Source organism: Brachyhypopomus gauderio, chromosome 11 (assembly GCF_052324685.1).
Source record: "Brachyhypopomus gauderio isolate BG-103 chromosome 11, BGAUD_0.2, whole genome shotgun sequence".
Taxonomy (NCBI): Eukaryota; Metazoa; Chordata; class Actinopteri; order Gymnotiformes; family Hypopomidae; genus Brachyhypopomus; species Brachyhypopomus gauderio.
The window spans coordinates 11,289,487-11,303,987 of record NC_135221.1 but is presented as its reverse complement, the minus strand read 5'-3'; the positions used below and the strand labels follow the sequence as shown (position 1 = coordinate 11,303,987).

At 50.5% G+C, this 14,501-nt stretch overlaps 1 protein-coding gene across 8 annotated transcripts in view; it reads right to left on the bottom strand.

Moving 5' to 3' along the window:
- The window catches only part of diaph2 (diaphanous-related formin 2), a 346,005-nt gene that overhangs the window by 14,940 nt on the left and 316,564 nt on the right, over nt 1-14,501 (bottom strand). The gene's annotated exons all lie outside the window — the stretch shown is intronic.

Genomic DNA, 14,501 nt, shown 5'->3' with positions numbered 1-14,501 from the left:
AGGAGGGCCCTGTCTGGGCGTACCTGTCTGAGGTGAGGGGAGGGCCCTGCCTGGGCGTACCTGTCTGAGGTGAGAGGAGGGCCCTGTCTGGGCGTACCTGTCTGAGGTGAGAGGAGGGCCCTGTCTGGGCGTACCTGTCTGAGGTGAGAGGAAGGCCCTGTCTGGGCGTACCTGTCTGAGGTGAGAGGAGGGCCCTGCCTGGGCGTACCTGTCTGAGGTGAGAGGAGGGCCCTGCCTGGGCGTACCTGTCTGGGGTGAGGGGAGGGCCCTGCCTGGGCGTACCTGTCTGAGGTGAGAGGAAGGCCCTGTCTGGGCGTACCTGTCTGAGGTGAGAGGAGGGCCCTGCCTGGGCGTACCTGTCTGAGGTGAGGGGAGGGCCCTGCCTGGGCGTACCTGTCTGAGGTGAGAGGAGGGCCCTGTCTGGGCGTATCTGTCTGAGGTGAGGGGAGGGCCCTGTCTGAGGTGAGGGGAGGGCCCTGTCTGGGCGTACCTGTCTGAGGTGGGAGGAGGGCCCTGTCTGGGCGTACCTGTCTGAGGTGAGAGGAGGGCCCTGCCTGGGCGTACCTGTCTGAGGTGAGAGGAGGGCCCTGTCTGGGCGTACCTGTCTGAGGTGAGAGGAGGGTCCTGCCTGGGCGTACTGACGGCACATGTCACACGGCCTAGCCATGAGATCTAACAGATGTGGCCTCTGTGTGACGGCCTCAGGACCCCACCATCCCCCTCGCCCCGCCCACTTCACTGACTTGCCCGGCAACACCGCCTGACAGCTATCAATAGGGATTCCAGCAGTGCAGCCAGCAGACAGCTGCATAAACACAGGGGGAAGGAGCCCAAAAAAGAGAAAATCAAAGGCTGCAAAAGTAGCCTATTATCCTCACGAGCAAGAAATCATTTGGCAATTTGTTTTGGTTTCTTTTGCGTGGAGGCACTCTTCCTCAGAGTAAACAGGACACAGCATCCTTCATTTTGCTTCTTTCCATATATAGAAATGTATGGTTGTCCATGGGTCCACAGCAGTACGCTAGTCAACAGGACGGCTTTTTGACCAGCCTCCCGCAAATCTTGTTTACTCTTGAACAGCACTCCAATACTTTATACAAAGTCAAAGCATACGAGTCAACAAGATCAGGTTTATAAAATGCAGAATGACTGATGGCCTGTAGGGATACTTTAAAGACGGCGAATGAGCGGTATTGTGGCGTTAACGTCTCACATATTTTACAAGGACAAAGTAAGGACTCTCCTTGCTGGCTAGCTAGCAACACACTCTGAATAATACTAGCTATATATAGGCATACAATAATCACTGCACTGACAGTGGCTGTAAATCCGTGATCATACAACATGAGCCCTTTTCTATCTCCTGCCATAAATCATACAGCCAACGTCCCTGCCATCAGGGCTTAGTGGAGTCCCCAGCATGCATCAAAGGACACCGGCTTCAACACACAAGCCCGTACCACCAGCCACGGACGACAGAAACAATAAAAGCCACAGCACGTGTATGCGGTGGACGGTTAACTGCTGCACATATAAAATCAGTAAATGAGTGATAACTGGTTATAGAAAGATGGCAACGCAGCCAAAGTATGTAGAACTAGGAATGAACTGGGAGGGTTTGGACTAGCAGGACCCTGAAGGTCTGCGGGGGAGAGCAGGCAGGAGATTAAAGGTCCTCCCATGACAACTCCACTGGGAGGAGGAACATCTGGTCCACCGGCTGCTCCTCTGGTTAACATGCTACCCCAAGTGGCCTTAAAGTCTCAAATGTGTGTGCACATGTGCACACGCCCACACACACAAACACACCCACACATACACAATCAGATACAGAGGGGCTGTAGTACTGGAATGCAGTTCGCTATGTAGAGGCCCTTGCATTTCTTTACATCAAAACCCTATATTACAGTGAATATTACCCCGGTAATATGTTTCATTTAGGAAATATATTAAGATATAACAGTATCCAAGCTGAGGCAGATGCTCTAAGCGCAGATAGCACTGGGTGTTATTACTCAGGAAAATGTCACTGTTGGCAGGGAGTGTGTCCGCCTGCTGCAGCCTCGGGTGGATTTCAACTGGCTAATTCCCATATCCTCCCCATCACCCACCCAAGATAGAGAGAGAGAGAGAGAGAGAGAGAGAGAGAGAGAGAGAGAACGAGAAACAGAGGCAGAAAAATACACATTCAGACAGGGGCTGTTTCCCTCACAACCCTAATAAATTAAAGTGGAAAATGTGAGCTGAGATCAACCTGTCAACGCGAAGGTCATTTATCACTGGACCAGGACTACACACACACACACACACATACACACACACACACACACACACACACACACACACACACACACACACACACGCAGCATGCCTATTCCATGTGATAATGCACAAGAGATGGATCACTTATCTCAAAATGAAGAACAAAAGCTAGTTGTTTTAACAAGCTTTCAAACACACATGCGTGTGTATCTATCTGTCTATCTATATATAAATATACACATACATGTACAGTATGGCATCGTAGTGCAGAAGCCAAGAGGTTCATTAATGCTGATTTCTTGCCAGGAAAAAGTAGGCAGGAAAGACAGAGGGCGGGATGGATGCAGAGGTCTATGTGCCTGCTGGGGTTAGACTCCCCCCCCCCAACACACACACACACACACACACACACACACACACATACGTCTGTTTAAACATGCATGCACACATATGCACACTCTTTTGTGGATACCCGCACTCGTGCACTGACCCACTCTCATGAGGACCCAGAGGGACGGTGGCCCTCTCCACCACGCGACCCGACCCCATTACGGGCCCAGTACCTGCTCCTCCCTGCGGGGCTGTAAAGGCAGACCTAATGAGCAAGCAGGAGAAGGGAGAGAGGAGGAGGAAGAGGAAGAGGAGGGAGCTGGCGCCACTCTGGGTTAATGAGCGAGGATTACGCGTGTGCCCCGCCAATGATGTCACGGCTGCGCATCAGACAGAGCGCCATGGCGATGGCAGAACGGAGGAGTGGGGGGGTAAAAAAAATCAACAACAACAATGAAAGAAAGCAGTGATCGATCCACCCGTTGAGAGGAATTACAGTGAAGAACACGAAGGTGAGCAGATGTCTACAAGGAAGGTAGTAGGTAAACAAAAAGTCTTTCATGTTATTATGAAGGAAAGAAAAACACTCATATTGTGACAAGAACCACCTGTTGAAAAAGATGTGTGTGTGTGTGTGTGTGTGTGTGTGTGTGTGTGTGTGTGTGTGTGTGTGTGTGTGTGTGTGTGTGTGTTTAAAACCAAATGAACGAGGTGGTGAGCACTGTTCCCCAGACACAGATGACCGTTAATTCAGACTTGTGTAGGGCATCTATTACGGTTTAGCAAAAACTCACTCCTTGCAGCAGGCAGAGGAAGAGTGTGATGTAGAGGAAGAGTGTGATGTCAAGGAAGTGTATGATGTAGAGGAAGAGTGTGATGAAGAGGAAGAGTGTGATGTAAAGGAAGAGTCTGATGCAGAGGAAGAGCGTGATGAAGAGGAAGAGAGTGAATCCAACAGATAGAACAGAGAACAGGAGACAGAGAACAGAGAGCCAGGTGCGGCAGCAATGTGTGCGTGGCTTCTGGAGCCCAGACGAGGACTGTGGTAACACTCAGATGAGAAAGCACATCAAGGAATAAACAACTAAAATACATCAATCCATAAAGCACACGGCTGTACGAGGTGCTTTATCAACTGTTAAAGTTGATAAATAATAAAGATCCATGTGCTGGGAGAACTGGAGCATTACACTGGGTCTGTGTGTGCCTCCTGGTACACCTGCCCCGGGCTGCCCGCCTGCTCCTGATGCCAGAGTCCTTCAGAGGGCACACTATCTCCATCCAGACACTGCAGGACATGTGGACATGGTGGCTGTGGTTCAGATAGCGTTCAGGGCAGGGTGAGGGGTCACATTAGAACTTACATGTTGAACTTACAAATTTTCCAATAAAAATCATTTTAAAAAGCGGATTTTTTTTGCCACTGGTAATAATTCATCATAATTTTGTTTATTGCTTTTAAACTGCTAACCTATTTCTGCTTTTTTCAAAACGACACATTAAAAAGGACCAAAATACATTAAGACAAATAATGAAATAATGGCTTGAGAGACTAAAAATGGCCTGTGTTTTCTGGGCTTGCAGATTAAGGCTAAGCTACTGAGGTGAAGAGCCTAGCAAATTGAGCTCATGCTGAGGGAACGTTGTATGAGAACAGACATAATCAGACCAAAGCCATATTTTCTGGGAGAAAAGAACATGTCAACCTGTCTGCCATGAGGCCCTGTAAGCCCTTTATGAGACTTCAGCTGGCTGGAGAAGTCACCGGGTAATGATTAGCCTTAGCTTGCTGTTTGATTTCAGAAAGAAAAAAAAAGGTAAATACGGATTAGATTTTTAAAGGAATGTTAGGATTAGATTTTTTTGGAACGTGTGGATTAGATTTTTTTTAAACAATATTCCGCCAAGCTGTCATGCTAGACAACAGGCGGGTTTCGTTCGTACTTTGGCGGCCCTTTAGATGCTATCGCTGTTGTTTTGCGGTATGCTTTGAGAAGGGTGCACAAGCATGAACGAGTGTGTGTGTGTGTGTGTGTGTGCAATGTTCGCTCATGCATCTGCGTCTTTGTCGCATGTGGGCGGCTTTCTTTAAATCCACTCAGAACGCTAAAGCGAAACGATAATATGCCTTGTATTTATTTTAAGATGGAGTCTGACAGAGGGGAGGACGTTCCCTCTAAGCAGTGAAAATGCCATATTTAGTCAGCAGGTTGGGGAGATATATTTATTCATGTCATTATTTAAGGGCCGTTAAACAGGGAAAAGGAGGCTCAGAGCTTGAGAGGTTTATGGATTCCTGCATCGCTGCAGCCAAAAGAACACAAAGAACATACACACAGAAACATTACGGGAGGAAGAACATTAAACGTTACAGCATCATAAAATATTTCACAGGTTGTGTCGTGTTCGGCTTATCTCTATTTGTGGGCGCGGACACCGAGCTAAACTGGAAAGCGAGACTCTGGTCAACAGCATATTGCAAACAAAACAAACAATACACTTATGATGAAAAAGATGCAGAATCCTCCAGGGAGAATAAAAAACAACCACAAAGACAACAGGCGCTACGTGAGTGAGAACCCCACCGGGTCCCCCGAGTTCGCCATTAGCATTTAATTGAGGAATCTTCTTCCTCGCATGTAACACTCTTCTTCTCTGCTCTCTCTCTCTCTCTCTCTCTCTGCTCTCTCTCTCTCTCTCTCTCTCTGCTCTCTCTCTGCTCTCTCTCTCTCTCTCTGATGCAGGGTTCTGCTGTATTACACCTATTACAGAAATGGCTATAAAATCTAAAGTGACAACATAATTTTTTTTTATTTCTATTTATTTTAGAATTATTTATATTTCTTATTAAGGCAGACAATGTAAGACTTTAAATTAAGGTACTAAAAACAACTAAATTGTTATACTAAATAAGTCTTCCTAAATTAGTGGTGGCAGAGGCTTCTGACATTAGCTTTGTGATTTGTGGAGATGTACAGGGAACATTGCCATTCATAGTTACTGTGAAACAGGACACGGATCAAAAAAAGAAGGTAGTTTTTTTTTTATTTTCTTTTTTATCAAACTGAAGCCAACAATAGTGGTGTTTTTCCACAGTGGTTAACTTCAGACTCCCAGCTGAATTTAGCCGCTGGTGTTGCAGGACTCAAACAATTAGTGGGGAACTCTGGGGTCTTAAAAGGTTTCTGCCTGGAGGCCGAGATGCCGTTTAGAAGGTGGCAGTGTTTGAGCAGGATCAAGGGACAGCGTCAACAAGCGTGGCCGGTCAAAAGCTGTCCTCCTGCAAAGTGAAAGATCGCTTCCTGTTTACTTCTGAGAACCTGCCCCGCCTCATCATAAACGTGCGACAGAGGGCGAAGGTCAGGAGGAAGTGACATGTAAGGACACACAGCTCGACAGGCGAGAGAGACCCCACGCTGCCCAGCTGGCTGGCTGGACAGAGGAGAGAAGCACGGTGGACACAGACACTCTATCAGGCCAGCAGTGCCTCTCTGATGAGCTTTTGCATTAATAAAGGTCTATCGCTGTCCAATAAAATGGTTATATTCAGGCTTCAGATAATAGATGTTGCCATTCTGAGCCAATAATAGTGTCTATAATGAAATCAGCGGAGCAGAAAAGAGGTGTTCTTTCATTTCCTCTTGTGGGCCACGTGTTTTGTGCGTCCCATTATTCATCAGCTCCTGCTGATAACCAGAGAATTTGCATCTGAATCAAGAAATGCTTCATAACCTGCCCTAAACATCGCCTATGCAAATGGCTTGACCCAGAAAAGGACCAGCGGCTTCCACGAGGGGCACAGAAGTTTTCGCGAAACACGTCAAGTGCAAGAAGCGTATCATGGCGTGCACTGGGGCAGTGTGAGGGTCAGGCTCCCCTCTGGGGGTCTTACGGGCAGACAGCGCCCGACACTCCTGACCCCCCCAAGCACGAAGCAGCAGGCCTCCATCACCAGGTTCCACTCACATGGAAACGTGGGGCAGTGGGTCGGCCGGGCTGCTTAATTTATACAATGCGGGTTTCAAGTTGGATGCAGGAAAAATGGAAGCCTTCAACTTCACATAAGATTCACTTACACAAGCTACAGCGATAACCTAAAAACGACAGACAGGGTAGGACCCAGAAAATGCTGAATAAAATGTTTGAGACTTTGGTCCTTGTCAGCTCTCTGAAAACCTCAGCGCATCCGGCTGGGAGCACAATATATAATATTTATGATAAATCAAACTGACACTGTGACAGAAGGATAGTGCTGAGTAGAAGTGAAGCGGCGCACACAGGTCCCCCCTCTGGCTGGATGGGGTATGAGCCCCCAGGCTGAGGAACTGGGTGCGTAGCCGTATAATCGTATAAGGAGAGAAGCCTGCGTGAAATCCCCAGCGGAAGTGACACAGAGAATCTGGGCGAGGTGACTGTTCACAGGGCATGCAGCATGAATTAACCTCCAAACCAGCAGACTGGGAGGAGGAGAGAGGGAGGTGAGGAGGAGAGAGGGAGGTGAGGAGAGGGGGAGGGAGGACAGGTTCTCTTCCTCAGTCTCAGAGCATGGCCAGTAAATAAGCGAGCGATGGAGAACCAAGGTGTGATGACAATGATGTATGACTGTGCAGCGTTCTGCCCTGGCTGTACACCCCACTACCCCCACACACACACACACACACACACCCTATCCCCCTCTGGCTGGCTCTCTCTCCTCTCTTCTCACTCTCTCTGACTTTACATCTCTGTGTTTCTCTCACACTCACACACGCGCACACATGTGCACACACACACACACACACACACACACACACACACACACACACACTCCCAAGCAACAGCATGCATTAAAGACCAAGGTTTAACATGCTCTAATTCCATCATATTCAATTTGCTGCTGGACAGATGGAAACTGATTAATGCCCTACTCTAGAAGTGAGCTCATACTGCATGTGGCCTCCTAGCACACTGTACCCTGAGCTCACTGCATTCCCTGACACACACACACACACACACACACACACACACACACACACACACACACACACACACACACACACACACACACACACACACTCCCTCCTGATGACCACCACCCTACACACCGCTCCTTCACAGCCCAGTCTACACACCTACACCATCCCTCCCCTCCACACATCTGGAGTCCTTGATTACCTGCCTGTAGTGTACGAGGAGGTGTTTCAGAACAAAGGGCTGCGTGGGCCCGGACTCTCCGAGGACCGGATCATTAACCTCCGCACTCGTATAGCGCAGGAGCACAGAGAGGCGTTCTCCCGACCCGACCAAGCCTCCGGCGCCACAACCCTGGCACGACACCGCCAGACCGCTTCAGTCAAACGTCACGGATACGACTCACACACGGCGAGAAGCCATGTTGTAACACGGGGTAGCGTAGAAGAAGACTGAATTATGAAGTTAATTCATGTAGTTAATTATGTATGGCACGTAGCAGGGCCTGTGCCACCTAGCCGAGGGCCGCGGTGGGCCCTGCGGCCGGAGGCCGAGCATAGCTCTCCCACATGCCACGAGGCTCACAGCTTCTCTAATGAGGTGGTGGTGGTGTGGTTAATCAACTCTCAGTCTTCTTAAGAAGAAAAACAGATTCCTGCAGCTACCGTTGCTCACGCCGCCCTGCAGCCAGTTACCAGGAAGAAAATGACGACAGGAAAAAAAAAAAAAACGTGTGTATAGTGTGACTGACAACTAAGACAGACAGTGAAGAGATTATTGAAAGACGAAATGAGCCATGTTGTAGCTCTCTGTCAGGGAGCACGTCCGAACAGCAGCATTCTACCCTTCATTAAATGCACCGGTTTTCCATTGTTTTTTGAAAACATCATTTGAGAACCATTTTACCAGAAGTGAATGGAAAGCAATCTTATTTTCCACATCCACAAAAAATAAAAAAGAAATGTTTGTCATCTGGTTGACTTCAACAAATGGACTTTTATGTTTATATGGCTTGTTGACTCCTTCCCTCTCCAAAGAAAAAGGCTGAGAGCAGTTAGCACCTGCACCCCCACACGACCGTAATGGACTGTCAACCTCACTAAGAACAACACAAAACAACAACTAAAGGGAATAGCTTTAAACAACAAAAAAAAAACCCACCAGTTCCCAGTTCTGGGGGCATGTGGCGTGGCCGTGGAACTGGAACTAAAGAGGGGTGTGCCTCTGGAACCAACCCTGGCCCTAGGAAGGAGAGGCGTTCTGGGTGACATCTGAGGCCCAGTCCGGGCGCCTCCGGGGAAGCTGCTTTGTACGGTGGCGTGGATTGATGACAGCGTGCGCAGTGGAGCAAGCAGCTGTAATTAAGAGGTCATGTGAGGGTCTTTTATAGAGTCTGCTCCCCGCACCAGCTCTCCTCTATACGGCCTGCAGGCTGGCTCAGGCCCCGACGTCCCGCTCACCATCACGTACCGCCGATCCCTGCTCCACAACCCCGCAGACTAGCAGTTCCTTAGTCACGCCTAAAGCACTCCGTATGTTGATCTCAGTGTAGGCAAACCACAGCTCAGCAGAAGGAATCGGGTATACAAAGGACTTTAATTGGCAGCCACGATCATAACGAAATCACACACCCTGCACATTCCTCCCTTAATTCGGCATTTATGGAATGGGCAAGAAAAACCGAGAACAATTTTCGATGCATTCTGACCAGTTCCCAGTTCACAAAGACACTGGGAACACAAAGGGACCAGTTCCTGCTCTGGTCCACCGCTAGTCCGGGGCGGCTACGTGGAGTTGGCACGGCCCCGCGTCAGGGCCTGCCTGGCGGGCTCCCGGGCGGAGTGGGCCCCGGGATATCCACCAGCCCCCATTCGCAGGAGTCTCTAAAACATTCAAAGCCTTCCTTTTAGAGAGGCCAACTTTTGTTTGCTTACAAAAGGCCGACCAGAGGTAGCCCTAACAAGCAGACCCCGTTCAAAATCAGATTACTTCCACTGAAATCACCCTTTCTCCACCTGCCAGTTAACTATGTAGCCTCTGTTGTCTCCTCCTGAATAACCCATTTCAGCATTATGCACACTGGAAGTGTATTGCCGCGTTTATTGCTACATTTTTCCCTAAGCAAAGAAAAAAGCATATTCCACCTCCCCGCCCCCCCTTTCGATATTTTTTTTTCTTTGAAAAAATCTAGGACACATGCCCCCAAGGAGCACGGAGTGTTTTAATTCGTTCCCACCTTTTCTCTCTGGCTGCCGTCTCTGAGGCGTCTTTCTATGCCCAGAAGTGATTTGTTCAGGCTGGACCATCAAAGCAATTATTGTAGCGGCCTGCTTTCCTATTATGATGGGAGATGACTGACAACAGCAGGGTGGTTGATGGTGGAGGACGTTCGGCTCCAATTTATTCAACCTGAAGCCTTTTCCCTCATCAGGAGTGGCACAAATATATAAACAAAACGTGCAATGTCAAACATCAGCGGAAACCCCCTGTCGGCGGGACCTCGTGACCGGAGCCGTGGTGCTCGAGATGGGCCACTGGAGAGGGGCAGGGCGGAGGGGCCGGTGAAGAGGACTCCGGGGTCAGACTGTCGGGCTGCGATGTGATGTAATTAAAGTAATGGGCAGGGGACAGCAGGCTTGTCTCTAATGAGCACGTTTCTGCAGCACCTCCACGGAAGTGCAGGGGTCACATCGAATGCGATTTGCACGGCAAGGCAGAGCGCACCCAGTCGCACCTCGGGGAGGACACGGCGGGGTGGACTCAAGCCGTCAAAACACTCGGGAGTGTGGGAAATGGACAGGGAATGAAAGCCAGATGGATGGGGCTTTAGCATGAGAGGGGGAGGAGACAGTTCCTGATAGGGGGAGGGGCCAGTTACTGAGAGGGGGAGGAGTTTCAGGACCGAAGAACATGCCATACCAGATAATAACTACCATAGCTTGTTGCACCTATGTTATTTCAGCATTGTGCCAAAAAGCCTCTACTTTCTTTTCTGCACTTAATAATTCCTATCCTCCATTATTTATGATATATAAGCAGGAAGGCGCGTCTAATCCGTTACTAACGGCTCCTGTAAAATTTTAATAACTGTTCCATCAGCCATATCTGCAATCAAACCCATGTTTTAGAGAGTTATCAGAACTGTTATTAATAAAGGTATCTGTGCACATGTCAGAATCATTGACTATAAAAGCTAATGTTTATGGAATAATGACAATTGATTTGAAATACTTTTTCTATGAATGATACTGTGTGTATGGCTGTGTGTGGGTGTGTATGCTAGAGTGGGAGTGACTTGTGGAGTGAAGTTGATTAAGGTCTTGGTTCCTGTGTTATGTATTTCAGGATGTTCTGTGTCAATCATGTATGATTATAATGATTTACATGACATATCGACCGTGTGTTTCCCTGAGTTATTGCATACACACACACACACACACACACACACACACACACACACACACACACACACACACGCAAATAAAGCACACAGAAAGCACAAACCTACACACACAATAGGCCCTAGGGGATGTGATCGCTGCATGCTGTAGTCATTGTGCACCAGAGTACAAAAATCAGACCCAACCAGCACGAGGGGGGCGGTGTGGAGGAGAGAGGAGGAGAGGAGGGCAGGCCTTCTGGAGGAGGAGAACTTCTGGAGGAGGAGAACTTCTGGAGGAGGAGGCCTTATCCGCCAGCAGTTCTCCTGTCCAGGAGACAGAGGTCATGCAGTTATGCAGATTCCTGCCGTTTTACCATCCATGGAGCCCATGCGGAATCAGCCATGCTGGCCCTACTGATACCAGCACAGTGAACACTTGTAGATAAAGCCTTCACATCCCTGTCTCTCTTCTGATGCTCTCCCCGTCGCTCTGCTGTTTATGGAGATAGGGTTTGTTCAACAGCTCCGTCTATTTTTAAACCAAGGTATTAGTCATCTCATACAGGGGAGCCTCTGCACATAGCAATTTATGGAATTCATGAATACCAAGAGTGCTCTCTCTTTCTCTCTCATTCTCTCCCTCATTCTTTCTCTCATTCTCTCTCTCCCTCTCTCTCGGTGAGGTCTGCAGCAGTCATTACGTGTCTTTTTCTCATGCCTTTGAATTTCAGAACAAAGGAAACATTATGCTACATCTCTGTTCACACTTAGTGCCCAGAAGTTGTTTAAACATGTAGATACAACCGCAATTCAGTAAATTGCTGATTTATAAGAACCACCTAGACTAATTAAAGTGAACCAAAGCACTTGGTACTTTGCCCAGTGGCTATGATTTATGCTTTCCGAATAGTACCCACTATATATGTGATTAATATGAGTATGCGAGATAAGATCACTTCGTTCTAGGCTTTGCCAGTATTTGTAAGCCCTGCCATGGCCTGCTAAATGAAGCCCTACCTGCCACGCCTGAGCTATGAGCTATTATCATATCACAGTGAATGGCAGGCTGACCAACTTGCTCTGGGTTCCAAAGGGACACAGAGAGTGGATCAATCTCCATCGCTCCCTGTGGAGGCTATGGAGTGCTGCTCTTTGCACTTGGGTAAAAGGCACCACAGGGCCCAGGGCACGCCGGCCGGGTGGGGCATGTGGCGGGGCGGAGGGCGTGTGGTGGGGTGGGGCGTGTGGCGGGGCGGAGGGCGTGTGGTGGTGTGGGGCGTGTGGTGGGGCGGAGGGCGTGTGGTGGGGTGGGGCGTGTGGCGGGGCGGAGGGCGTGTGGTGGGGTGGGGTGTGTGGCAGGGCGGAGGGCGTGTGGTGGTGTGGGGCGTGTGGCGGGGCGGAGGGCGTGTGGTGGTGTGGGGCGTGTGGCAGGGCAGAGGGCGTGTGGTGGGGTGGGGTGTGTGGCGGGGCAGAGGGCGTGTGGTGGTGTGGGGCGTGTGGTGGGGCGGAGGGCGTGTGGTGGTGTGGGGTGTGTGGCGGGGCAGAGGGCGTGTGGTGGTGTGGGGCGTGTGGTGGGGCGGAGGGCGTGTGGTGGTGTGGGGTGTGTGGCGGGGCAGAGGGCGTGTGGTGGTGTGGGGCGTGTGGCGGGGCGGAGGGCGTGTGGTGGTGTGGGGCGTGTGGCGGGGCGGAGGGCGTGTGGTGGTGTGGGGCGTGTGGTGGGGCGGAGGGCGTGTGGTGGGGTGGGGCATGTGGCGGGGCGGAGGGCGTGTGGTGGGGTGGGGCATGTGGCGGGGCGGAGGGCGTGTGGTGGGGTGGGGCATGTGGCGGGGCGGAGGGCGTGTGGTGGGGTGGGGCATGTGGCGGGGCGGAGGGCGTGTGGTGGGGTGGGGCGTGTGGCGGGACAGAGGGCGTGTGGTGGGGTGGGGCGTGTGGCGGGGCGGAGGGCGTGTGGTGGGGTGGGGCGTGTGGCGGGGCGGAGGGCGTGTGGTGGGGTGGGGCGTGTGGCGGGACGGAGGGCGTGTGGTGGGGTGGGGCGTGTGGCGGGGCGGAGGGCGTGTGGTGGTGTGGGGCGTGTGGTGGGGCGGAGGGCGTGTGGTGGTGTGGGGCGGAGGGCGTGTGGTGGGGTGGGGCGTGTGGCGGGGCGGAGGGGAGGGCGTGTGGTGGGGTGGGGTGTGTGGTGGGGCAGAGGGCGTGTGGTGGTGTGGGGCGTGTGGTGGGGCGGAGGGCGTGTGGTGGGGTGGGGTGTGTGGCGGGGCAGAGGGGGAGGGCGTGTGGTGGGGTGGGGGGCGGGGCAGAGGGCGTGTGGTGGGGTGGGGTGTGTGGCAGGGCGGCCACATACACTGGGACTGCCGCACTGACTGAAGTCTCCTGACCTCCAAGAGCAGACTTGTGGGTAATTAAGGCTTCACCAATCTTGCTGCTTCTGAGGAGAATAAAAAAAAGAGGGGGGGGGGGGGGGGCAATCATGGTGACAGGCTTTGGACTAATTGCATCATTGCAGGGAGCAGTGTGAACACGGAGGACAACATTCTACAGGTGCTGACAAGGGTCATAAAGGAAAGAAAAGAGGAAGAAGTGAATATTTGGGAAATTATCTTTAGAAATGGGACATCTTAATAGCGCACACCGCACCATGTCTCAACATTCAACATGCTCGCTTCATGGCTTTACTGACAACACCACTGAATGTAGCACTAAAATGTTTTCCTACAGGGACATAGCTGCTCATACTAACAAAGCAACATCAAATCAAATGGGAACGACGGGAAAGAGACAAGGGGAATGGAGTCACTAAACCAGGGGGATTAGTGCTAAGTAACTAAATGGACCAGATCACTTTTCCATTACCAGAGTGGAATTGCTATTTGGGCTGTTGAAATCTAAACGAAAAGGTGGAGAACCCCTCCGATGTGGGTGTTCCTCCGATGTGGGTGTTCATTCGAGGGAAATCTGTAAACGTTGCACACTCTCTTGAAACTCCACTACCACCCCATTGTGGGTTTTTTTTTTTTTTAGCAAATGAAAATGTGTTGTCATATACTGGTGGCCCATCAATAAATAAACTTGACGGAAAAAACAGATAAATAAATAAATGGAGGGCAAGTCACTAATGGGCATCCGTCAGCAGTCCTGATGGAACAATGTCAGCTGATATCGTGCTTCAGCTGAGGGAGAGTGGGCAGGTGTGGGATGGGTTCGCCCGCACGCCCAGTCCAGGGTCTCTACTGAATGCTGCTTTAGAAGGTACACAAAGTCTTCACTCTTTTATTTAGGTTCTGTTTTTCCCTGCCTGTATTTCTTCTTGTCTAAAATGCACTCCCTCCCTCTCCCTATGCCTTCAGATCTCTTCTTGTTTTGATAGCCACCTATTTGCCTTTTACTGTTTCAGTATTTCACTATCTTTAGGAAATCTAAACTCTCTCACTCTCCCCCATCTCTCTCCCCCTCTCTATCTCTCTCTCTCTCTCCCCCTCTCTGTGTTAAGGAGTGCTCCCCAGGCAGTGACATTAATGGTCCTCTCTGAGTCTCTGGTTTGTGCTGTTGTCACTGCTTTGAAAGTCAGTGCTTTGACAGGACT